The sequence below is a fragment of the Pelmatolapia mariae genome, linkage group LG23 (assembly GCF_036321145.2).
Source record: "Pelmatolapia mariae isolate MD_Pm_ZW linkage group LG23, Pm_UMD_F_2, whole genome shotgun sequence".
NCBI classification, from domain to species: domain Eukaryota; kingdom Metazoa; phylum Chordata; class Actinopteri; order Cichliformes; family Cichlidae; genus Pelmatolapia; species Pelmatolapia mariae.
The window spans coordinates 38,511,608-38,522,922 of NC_086246.1; the positions used below are offsets into that span (position 1 = coordinate 38,511,608).

Sequence of the window (11,315 nt, forward strand, 5' to 3'; positions counted from 1 at the left end):
GTATGTTAGCAGTACCGGTGCTTCACTTTTTAATAAACTAAAAGACAGAAATTAATTATAAGATCGGTGGTGTTATTTATTTATATTATGGTACTTATCATTTGTGATATTTATGACTGTGTGCATACTTTATTAGGAGAGGTGAGATCTAAATGTTGCCAGACAAGGGAAAATCTTCTCTTCCTTGCTGGTTCCATCGAAGAAATGTTCACGTATGTAACTGGGACGTAATCCAATTCCACAACACAATGTGATGGGGGAATCAGCTGTGTTTTGCTGCCAAATTTATTTCGAACCTGGTGCGAACCGGCGAGCCAGTTGAGAAGGGTCTGGCTGCAGCCACTGTGGAGCTCCACAGTAACCGGAAACACTTGACCTCCACAGTAGCCGGAAGCACGTGAAACACGCATGGATACCGTGGAATTCTTGCAAGTGGATCGCAAAGGTTGGGACAGAGTCTTTATTAAATAAATTTGCCGTTAGTAATTTCATAATTCCAGGAATCGTCTAGTTTTCTTACAATGATCATGTTGCCACTTTTTTGCGTTACAACAACATTCGTTCTTATTTTAATTTTTTTTTCATCGTGCTCCATGGTAGAGAAACACACAGATATGCTTTTTCCTGGGCCTGGTTTAAGTAAGAGAGCTGGATTAAATATAAAAAAAAACACATTTTGCATTAGAATATGATTTATTGTTGGCGTCAGAGATGCAAAATAATGAATACTTCAATACTGTACTTAAGTAGAATTTTCTGGTATCTTTACTTTACTGCTGTACTTTTTTGTGCCTACTGTATACTTCTTTATACTTCTACTTCTCACATTTTAGCACGCGTATCTGTACTTTGTGATCCGTACATTTGTAAATCAGCCCTCCGCACGCGTGCTTTGGACGCAAGATTACTTCAAAATTTTGTACATAAATTATATTTTAGACCCTGTACTTCTTACTTCCACTTGACTACAAAGTCGAGTCAATGCTTATACTTTTATTTGATTATTTTTAAACAGAGGTATCTAAACTGTAGTAAGGAACGTGTGTACTTTTGACACCTTTGGTTAGCGTCAACACTATAAATTTCGTCACAAACAGATTTATGTATTTATCAATACTTCTATTCATTATTCTATTCTGTACAGTTTTTTTACTGCCCAGATTTTAGTTAGCCCCTGTTCAATTGACTGTTATATGTCAATAGAAACATATCTCTAAAATTAAAGTGTCTTGTAAAATATTTGGTTTTTTTTTCAAGAATTTGCTTCCCAAATCTATTACATGCCAACTGTAAATTGTCATTTCTGCAAAAACCTTAACTTAAATGTGTATATGGTGTTTATCTGTTTTTCTCTCTGTTTTAGATGCACATATCAATCTGGAATTCGGGTTTAAAGCCAGAATTGCAGCAATGCAACACGTGTTGCAGAGGACTCTTTCACTGCCCTCTGTGCCCCACTTTCAGCCCTACTGCCAGGGCAAAGATTGAGGAGTATCTAAGTGTGCATATAAAAAAATGCTTTGCATTTCAACGGTATGTTTGTATTAAATATACTTTATAGTTATAAATATGCACTTTTTTAAGCACTACTGCAGTATCTTTGTTGAATTAAAAGTTGCTGTTGACATTGTACAGTTCAGTGCATTCATCTGCAACAAAAATAGTGTTTTTATAAAATATATTTTTATTTGCTTTTCACCACTTTTCTTGACATAACTTTTGTGATCCACACCATTTTGCTTTCATTATTGAGGTTGGCTTGGATGTGTTTGTTAACATGTACAATCTGATTGTTAGATAAATTGCATTCTATACAACTACATTTAAATTACATGTTGTTGTTGTTGTTGTTTGTTTGTTTTTATCTCTTACAGATAAAATGATATGCCGGTGCAGGCTGCCTTGTAGGACAACAGGTCATGTTCCTAAGGCCTGTAGTTACAGTTGGTGTTATTAGCAATAAACATTTCACACCCATCATGATGATGTCTGTTAACTTGTGAATGTAACTGTCTTGAAAAAAAGGAATCTTGCAGTGAAGATCATTCCCGGGCAGTGGTCAGAAAAAAAGAGTTTTGACTTGAAGGTATGTGCTAGTTTAAGTATATGGTGAATAATATGAATTACGCTAGTCTTTTTTTAAGGGATTTTATTAACGAGCCTTTATTTTCAATGTAATACAGGGTTTTCCAAGCCAAGACTATGGAGTTGACTGTGGGATCTTCATGCTGATGGTAATTTTTCTCTTCTCTTCTTGAGATTCATACAGAAGCTAATTTAAGCTTCTAAAAAAATGACATTTTTATTTTTTCTTCCAAATAGTCTGCTCTGTACGTGGCACTGGATGCACCATTTGACTATACTATAGTAAGTATTCTATTTACTTTCACAGCAATGGAGTCTTGAATCTTTTGAAAGTTGTTAAATATGTTTCATATTAATATTTTACAGTCAGACATGCCCTACTTGCGTAAATGGTGGTGCTTGCTGTTGATGGAGAACTTTGATCTCAGGAGGTATTTATATTTTGACTTCTGTTCCATGTTGTGTCAAAGTTTGCACACCTTAATAATATCAAAATTTTCTGTTAAGCTCTGGCAAGCTATTTGCACACTGGAGAGAGGAAGCCAAAGCTGTGCTTGAAGGACAACACGTGCCCATTTTCAGACTGAAAAAGCGCAAGTTCCAGGAAGTCAGTCAGGTCAGTATTCACTTTAAACAGTAGTGTAATTACATGGTTAGTGACATTTGAATAACTGTTAAAAAACTGTTCTGCAACAGAGAAATAGCTATGTTTTTATCCCCATTTGCCTGACACAGGAGCCAGCAGTTGTTGAAGATCTGCGTCCTGCTGTGCAGTGGGTTGTCCAAAATAAGGCACTTTTCCGTGGACATGTAACAATGCCAAAATATCTGTCCTTAAATCAAGGGGACCAGCAGAGGGTCTTAAGAGACATGTCAGAGGAAGAAGACACTGGAGCAAGGGACTTGTTCCTCTTTGTTTTTCAGTTTGCAGAGGACATGGAGCTCTTTTTGAAAGCATGTGCTGATGAGCAGGGACTAAGGGTCAGTGCTATGTTTGACATGTAATGGACAAATGAAGGCACTGGCTGTGTTTCTTTGTTTGTTTGTTTAATATGTCATTGTTGTTGTTGTTGTTTTTTGTTTTGTTTTTGCATAGTACAAAATTCCAATTAAACTTATTTCAAAATGTTGTTCACTTGATTCTTTGTCCATACTTATAATAAAGGATTACAGTGTAACAGCATTAAATGTAAATGTAACAGTATTTTTTTATACTTGTAATTTCAAAATAAAAAGCTTATTGTTGATATTAACAGTAAAGAATTGTAATCAATAATATTTTTATACATTTTAAACATTAACACTCTGGGATCTATCCTGGCCATTTGTGGCCACTTCACTTATTCTTTTTTTTTTTTTTTTTTTTGACTACTGCACTGCAGTGGACCAAAAGAATGACTTAGGTTTGATCTTAAGGATCTAATAGTTGTGTGTGTTGTGCATGACATTGCCACACAAATATGTATTTGCGAGATAGAGTCGAATAAATTATGACGCATCAAATATTACACAGGCTGCAGTGAATTTCTGTTGATACAGACTATTGAGCTTTGAGTTTCCCAGTCAAACTTAGCTTTGAAGCACATGCTAAAAACACTTTTACTCTTGTACATTTCATAACAAGACACCATAGCCAAAATATATATTAATAAAAAATTCAAAGCTGCAGCACATACAGCAACAAACACTGTTAGTAAATGTGTCCTGGAGTTTATGCAGGTGCAGAAAGTGCTGCTGCTGTAAGTAAGCCTAACAGCTTCCAGATCACTTATTTTTCTGGAAAGATGGTAGGAAGGGCATTACTGCTCATTTCTACAATCTCCCAGATCTTGGAATACAATGCCTTTGTCCCATGAAACCACTTCACAGTACTAGGAGTCCACTAAAACCTATAAAGAGAGTGATCCTGGAAGAAATGGGGCACACACTAGTGACCTCAACAATTGCAAGACAGCCTTGTCCCCGATGCTCAGATGGGAAAAAAAGGAAGTTTCATGAAAACATTAGGACTTTATCACCGTTTTATCTGAAAAGTTAATGGTAATATATAATCTAACTGGCTATGAAGAGTAAAAAATTTAGATACAATTTTGATTTTGATGAAAAGGACTGGTGCTATTTTAAAGAGTCACGTCGGTAAAAGTAGATAAATGTTTTAAGAAATATACATTTTATAGCATTTTGTGAACATACACAAAAAGTGGCCATTTTTGGCAACAAACAAGCTAGAGAGTTATATATTTTTTACTCTCCTTGAACAAAAATAACAGTGCATAATAATCAGTGTTGATGTTAATCAATTAGATGTCCCAGACTCTACTATTAATAATACAGCAGTCCCTCGTTTATCGCAGGAGTTATGTTCTAAAAATACCCCGCGGTTGGCGAAATCCATAAAGTAGCCAACTTTATTTTTTACAATTATTATAGATGTTAAGACTGCAAAACCCCTCACTACATGCTTTATATCTCTTATGTTTCTGGACGCTACATCCAGATGAACAGATTCAACTTTTGGAGATTCAACTTTTGGAGATGACTTTCCTGGATGATTGAGAATGCATCAAGACGTTACATGCTTTATACAGTTTTCTCAGACAGGCATGAACATTTTCACACTTTTCTCTTTTGTTCAAACACTCTTAGAGTTCAAACCTTCGTAGAAACATAAGTCCAGTATTATGCAATGAAACCAAAAGGTGCCTTTGGCGGTGCAAAACGTATCGTCGGCATTGTTGTGTTTGTTTGGGAGAAAACTTAGAAACATACAGTACAGCACTTCAGGGTTACACTGCTAGCGATCGAAGATTTATGTAAATTCGACAAGCTAAACGCATTCTGTACTGTACAGCAGCGCTCCCCAACCTTTTTTGCACCATGAACCACTTTAATGTCAGACAATATTTTCAGGGACCGACCTTTAAGGTGTCGCGGATAAATACAACAAAAGACTAAAAAAGAAACTGTGGTATTTTGTAAATATAATAATAAACGTGAATTGAGCTGTGCGCCAACAACAATGACAGTGACATCCTCCTCTCTGCTTCTTAATGCACTCTGGTCGCTATGGTAACGCGTAAATAGTTCTTTCAAAATAAGACACACAACTACAACCATACATTTCACACCGGAGCCTCAACTCTCGCGGAACGGTACCAAAGGACTCACGGACCGGTCCGTTGGCCTATTATGGACCGCTCCTGTACAGGAGACACTGGACTAGATTGATTGACAATGGTCTACAGCTATCAGAACGCACAACACGATGTGCTGTAAGAAAATAAAATTCAGCGAAACAGCGAGTGTCGCGGAAGGTGCGCCACGTTATAGCAAGGGACCACTGTACACTTTTGGCCATGAACAATTTAGGGGATGGTGATTTTTTTTGAACAAACCCAGAGTGTTAAAAAAACCCCCACTTAGAACCATTTTTATTTCTCAGCAGCATCAATAGTAACAAAAACGCAATTTAGTTTTCGCTGTCAAAGTCGATTTAACTGAAGTTACGTGTTTCCGGTTACTGTGGAGGTCACGTGTTTCCGGTTAGTGTGGAGGTCACGTGTATCCGGTTACTGTGGAGCTCCCCAGTAGCTGTGTCCGAAAACATCGGTTGCATCCTCTGGAGGCCACATTTGAAAGCCGATTACGTCACAGCCAGGCGACGAAGGCTGTCCCAATTCATTGACTCCTTCAAATGCGGCCGACAAATGCGTCCTTCATTTCCCCGAATTTGAAGGATGGGTCGGGTGTGTCCTTCGTGGCCCACCATATCCCAGAATTCATAGTGACATTGCCACACAAATATGCCCAGCCAAATTTCAGCTGCCAACAATGGTGGCCGCTACTAAGTTTTAAAATTAGTCTTATTAATCTTTCTGGGTCACAAAATAAACTTTTAACATATTTTCAGGCGAGGAAGTAGCTGTGTAAATTACAGATATCTGTTTGGTTTATCAAGACATCGTATATTTGCAAAAGTGTGCCGACGTTTTCGGAGACGTCTGTTACCCACCCGCTTGATAGCAAGCCGGGGGGTTCAATGGTCACTCCAGCCGGCGAGAGCAGCGGACTCCCGGCTTCATCGTTTTCAGACCCCCGCTCTTTCGCTACTCAGGTTAAACATGATATATAAGTCACTCGGATAACTTAAAAATGTAATTGTTTGCCTTTTTTTGGTGTTTTATTTGTTCCGGAGTAAATCGGTTTGGCTGAGCTCAAAGTTATTAGATTGTTAGATTAAATAAAACTTTATTAATCCATCGGGTGAGTTCCTCCGGGATTTTCACACAGCTGAATAAACGTTAAACAGAAAACTGATTAAACAGAAGTGTGAGACGGTCGAGAATTTACGCCAGTGTCCTGTTATATTTTAGATAGCAAGGAGCAGACGGCCAAGTTTGTTAAACTCCACCGAGACAGCGGTGATGCTGATCTGAAGGCTAGACCGTCCCATTTCACAGCCTCGCACTTCCGGCCTTCTCGGTCTTTGAAGGACCTGGCCCACGTAGACTGCGAAGGCCGGGTCCTCCGAAGGATGCAGCCGACGTTTTGGGACACAGCTAGTGGCTGCAGCCAGGTGCTCTTGAGGCAGTTCCTGAATCAGTCACGTGGTACGGACTGCCCGCGAGGCCTCGAACATCACTGCATACGTAATCAAAGCAAGCCTCGATACGCGCTCCATAAAAACTAGCCCGAATTTACCCGACACACGCTTCAAAGCTTCGACACACAGGACACATCACTAGTCCCTTTAATAATTTACACATGGCTTGCCCCGCAAACCGTGACACATATAAATGCAGCACTTTTCATATTTGACAATATATCTTGAAAGCACAAGACAAATCACAATTAAATTGTTTTTAATTTAGGTCTTTCTTTTTATTTTGTTTTATTTTTCAGTTGTTGGTTTTATGGTGATGCGATGCTATATTACATATTTTTAAGATTCAGTTGAATTTAAGAATTTTAATATAGCATCAAACAGTCTCCTCAAGTTGCTTTATACTGTAAGATAAAGACCCTACAGTAGCAGCAAAAAAAACCCTGATAAATTATTAATCCCTTATGAGCAAGCACTGGGCGACAGTGGGGAGGAAAAACTACCTTTAACAGGGAGAAACCTCCGGCAGAACCAGGCTCAGGAAGGGATGGCCATCTGCCGCGGCCGGTGGTGGGTGAGGGTAAAGATAATATGAGGAGACAAGATGAAGAATATTACTTTACATCATATTTTTATATTGAAACAACATAATTTACAGTGTAAATTATTATAATTTACACATTTTACAGTATAAGAATAATAATATGTGCTTGACAGGAACAAACACTTTCAATTTAATTGTCTCATGTTTAAATTTCATTGCAGCCTGTTGCTTGTTACAATGTTTCTGCCTAATATTTAACTGAATGGTCTGTGTAGATCTAAATAATCAATGGTAGGCTTCTTCAGTTCCAAAGGAGCCTCTTGCAATAAGAGGTGAAACATCCTGATCTTCTTCTCTATTCTTTTTTATGGGGGCTTCAGAAATGACTCCATCGATTAAAGAGCCAGTATGATGTTTAATTTGCTTATTTAACCCTGGAGAACCCATGGTTTCCCTAGAAAACCAATGGGGTCGGCCCTGACCCCATGGGTTCTCCAGGGTTAAAATTTCCAGTTAGTTTTTAAGAATGTTTTCAGTCGATGTAACGATTTCCCTACATTACAGAAACCTTATTGTCTGCTGCTGCAGCAAAACAGTCGCCTTACAGATGCGAAAAACTGACATATGGGACTTGGTTTCTTGGGTAGTTTGGCTGCTTCCTCTATGAAACTTACAACAATTTTGTTGTCGATGAGTGGGAGATTTAATCTCATCCTTAGCAACACTGTTTCTGCATTTTTCCACTTTTTACAAAGGGATTTGAAAATCATGTTGCAGAGGTTGTCGCACTCCATTAAAAGAATTTCATCAAATCGATCTTCAATTTCAGCCCAGATTTTGTTGGTAAGCCTCTTGTAAATGGCCTCAACTTCTTCCTCACTGATGACTTTACCTGATTTTTTTACCACTCGCTTAACCAGGGCTTCCATACAGATTTCCAACGCAAATCTGTATTTTTTTCTATTATCTTTCTTTTCTGTTGGAGTTCCAGGTTCATCGGTTTCTGTTGTTACATTTTCTTTAGGCTCTGAAATAAAAGCTGGTACACTGATTTGAGCTTCCATGTCAACTGTCTTGGAATGCTGTATGCAGCATAGACAGGGGCAAAACAGTCGGCCTATAGCCCGACATATACGACTTGGTCCCTTGGACAGTCTGACTGCTTCCGCTATGAAAACTTGACCAATTATGTGGTCTACAGCTGACTGATTTAATTGCATGAATAGCAGAACTACTTCTGCACTTTTCCACTTTTTGCAGAGGGATTTGAAAATCATCTTGTGGAGTTTTTGGATGTTGTTTAAGGGAATTTCATCAAATTTATCCTCGACTTCAGCCCAGATTTTATTGGTAAGCCTCTTGTAGATGGCTTCAATTTCTTCCCCACTGATGACTTTGCCTGATTTTATTACCGTTCGATTAACCAGTTTTTCCATTAACACTTGCAACCAAAATCTGTATTTTGTTTTGTTTCTTTCTATGTTTCTGTGCTCGTGGGTGCTTCTTTGTTTGTGTCTTATTATGTACGTTGTTTCAATGTTGATATTGCAAATACAAGTACAATTATTACAGCACTCAATACGCATTCTTTTTGAATATGTGTTTCTTTGCTTAAAATTTCTCTCTATATCTATAGCTTTGAAAATCGTTTAGTGATATAGAGAGAGGGGGTCTATTTAAGAACTCTGTCCTTTCATGTTCAAACCCTTTGATCTTAACTCCGCCCATTGAACAAAAACGTGTTGCTTAGCAACCGCTGACGCGCATGTGGCAAATGCGTTCGGGCCAATGACTGCATAAAGGATGGATGACGCCACAGCACTTCCTCTCATTGTGCAAAAAAAAAAAAAAATCCCGCTTGTGGAGGCTGTCATGTTGCATTGTGTGACCCAGAATCTGTGCAGTACGCTCCCGGCCACACATCCGCTGGACGTAACCTCATTAAGTGCTATCTGGTCATCCATCTGAGAGGCTCTGAGAGGAGGGACAGCGTTTACGTTACGAAAACACGACCGAGTGTTTTAACCTGACAGCCTGAGGTGTTCTTCAGTAAACTGCACTAGCTGACAGAAGGACCCGAGGCCCCGCTGCTCTTTTTCGGTAAGTTAAACGTGTTTGTAAACTAATCCGTAACTACCGTTCTTAGCTAGGTCGTGAGCCCTAGCTAGCTAAAATGAGCACTCGGCTGTCAGGGTTCGTTTAGCTAATCTGTGCAGGTGAATGAATTTACCCCGAATAAAGAAATCAAGAGAAACGCCCCGGGCTGCTCAGTCACTAATTACCGTTACTGTACTTTTATTACAAGTGTTATACTGTAAAAGCAACAGGCTGCACTCTGCTTCAGCTCCTGTGCAGAGCTGAATATTAAATATGTGCAAACAACATGTTTTCAGTCTCTTGCCACATCTGTAAAGACAGTAACATCTTTTTTAAAAGCTTGTACTTCAGTAACTCCTCATTAATCAGGAACTATGGATTAAAGTACTGTAGTGTACTGTAATACTGAAAAAATGTAAGAGAAGAACTTCAGATCCTGAGTGTGTGAGGACAGAAGAATTAGCTTTATTTCAATTTTGAGGGATAAAATTTATATCTGAGTTTGATGGTTCTGTTCTCTTTGTGATTACAGGAGCTGCCCTCAGATTCAGACCTCAGCCCCATCGAGTGACAGCAGACAGATCAGCCAACATGTTCACATGTTAACTGCAAAATGAACTGGTGAAAACAGTACAAAGGTTAAAGTACCACACGTGCTGTAGTGAAAGCTGCAGCTGTTTTATTGATAAAGTTAAAGACAAAAAACAAAAGGATTAATCACTCATGTAACTGTGTCACTATATATCAGCATTAACAGGACCTCAGTTTGGTGTTTCACAAAGCTGCTGATCTCAGACCTGCACAGCTTCTGTTTTAAACACTTGATGCACTCAGCTGCATGAAGAGCACATGAGATTTTCTGTAACACAATTAAATAAAACCTGAAGGTCAAAGGTCGTCACTTGTATGTTGAACTACAAACTTGTCATCTGGAATTCTTTCACAGTTTTTTGCACATAGTGTGTTATTTACCATAAAGTGATTCAGTTATTCATACCAGAGTAACCAGAGAGGATCATATATTTTTAAATATATAAATTTCTACAGGACTGAATATAATATCTTTATGTAGAAGTCTGGAGCCTCTGGGGAGTATTGGTGTTAGGTTTTGTATTGTTGATTGTCATTTATGCTTAGAAATATCTACTCATATATGCTTAGAGTTTTATAATTAGTTGTAGATTAATAGAAGTTTGATCCTCAGTAGTCTGCAGACACACGTTGTGTGCATTCCAGAGCACTCTGGCTTTCACACCCACATCCTGGGAGCATGGGAGAGGTCATACCTTGTCTTATTGTTTTATGGTAGGATAAACGTATCTATGTCTGTTTTAGGCTAAGTGCATTTTGTTTAGATGAACTGCTGGACTTCCAGGCCAGTAGGTTTAGGAAGTCATTAATGGATTCTCACACACACACACACACACACACTATGTAAGATGTTATATGTTGATGAACCTATGCATATTCATGTAACCACAATAAAAGGAGTGCTATGGGGAACCTGGCTGAGAGTCTGACGGTGGTCAAGTGGGTGGAACGACACTTGGCTCCAGACAGGCCTCCTCATGCATGAGTAACACAAAGACGTTGCCTACTTGTGTCTTGTTCATTGCTGTGTAGCGAATTGTCCTGAACGTTCCAGCGAATAGGTTTATGCTACAAACCTATCAATTGGAGTATTTATAACATTACACAAACCAAAGGTCTCCATCACAGTGTTCATGAAATGCTGGGTTTATCCATCTCCTGGGGTGGGCCTACGGAGGAGTGCTGAAGATTCCCCTGTGAGGGAGCTGCTGGTGAAGATCATGAGTCCTGCTTGATCAATGCGATGATCAACAGAACATCTGGCACAGGACAGCTGCGGTGAAAGAAAGGGAAGAAGTTTCTCCAGGAAACCCAGCTTAGTCCTCATGGTCTCCCTCACTAGTTTCTCTCCAGGGTGAATGTAGCAGTTGCTATAATATGGACTCTATTATTAAA

General features: G+C 38.8%; 1 long non-coding RNA gene across 1 annotated transcript; it reads left to right on the top strand.

Annotated features, from left to right (window-relative positions):
* The first annotated feature begins 9,030 nt into the window (after positions 1-9,030).
* LOC134620972 (uncharacterized) lies at positions 9,031-10,226 on the top strand. Its single transcript, XR_010092169.1, has 2 exons — positions 9,031-9,332; positions 9,862-10,226. It is a non-coding gene; the product is annotated as an uncharacterized LOC134620972 (long non-coding RNA).
* The last annotated feature ends 1,089 nt before the right edge of the window (positions 10,227-11,315 follow it).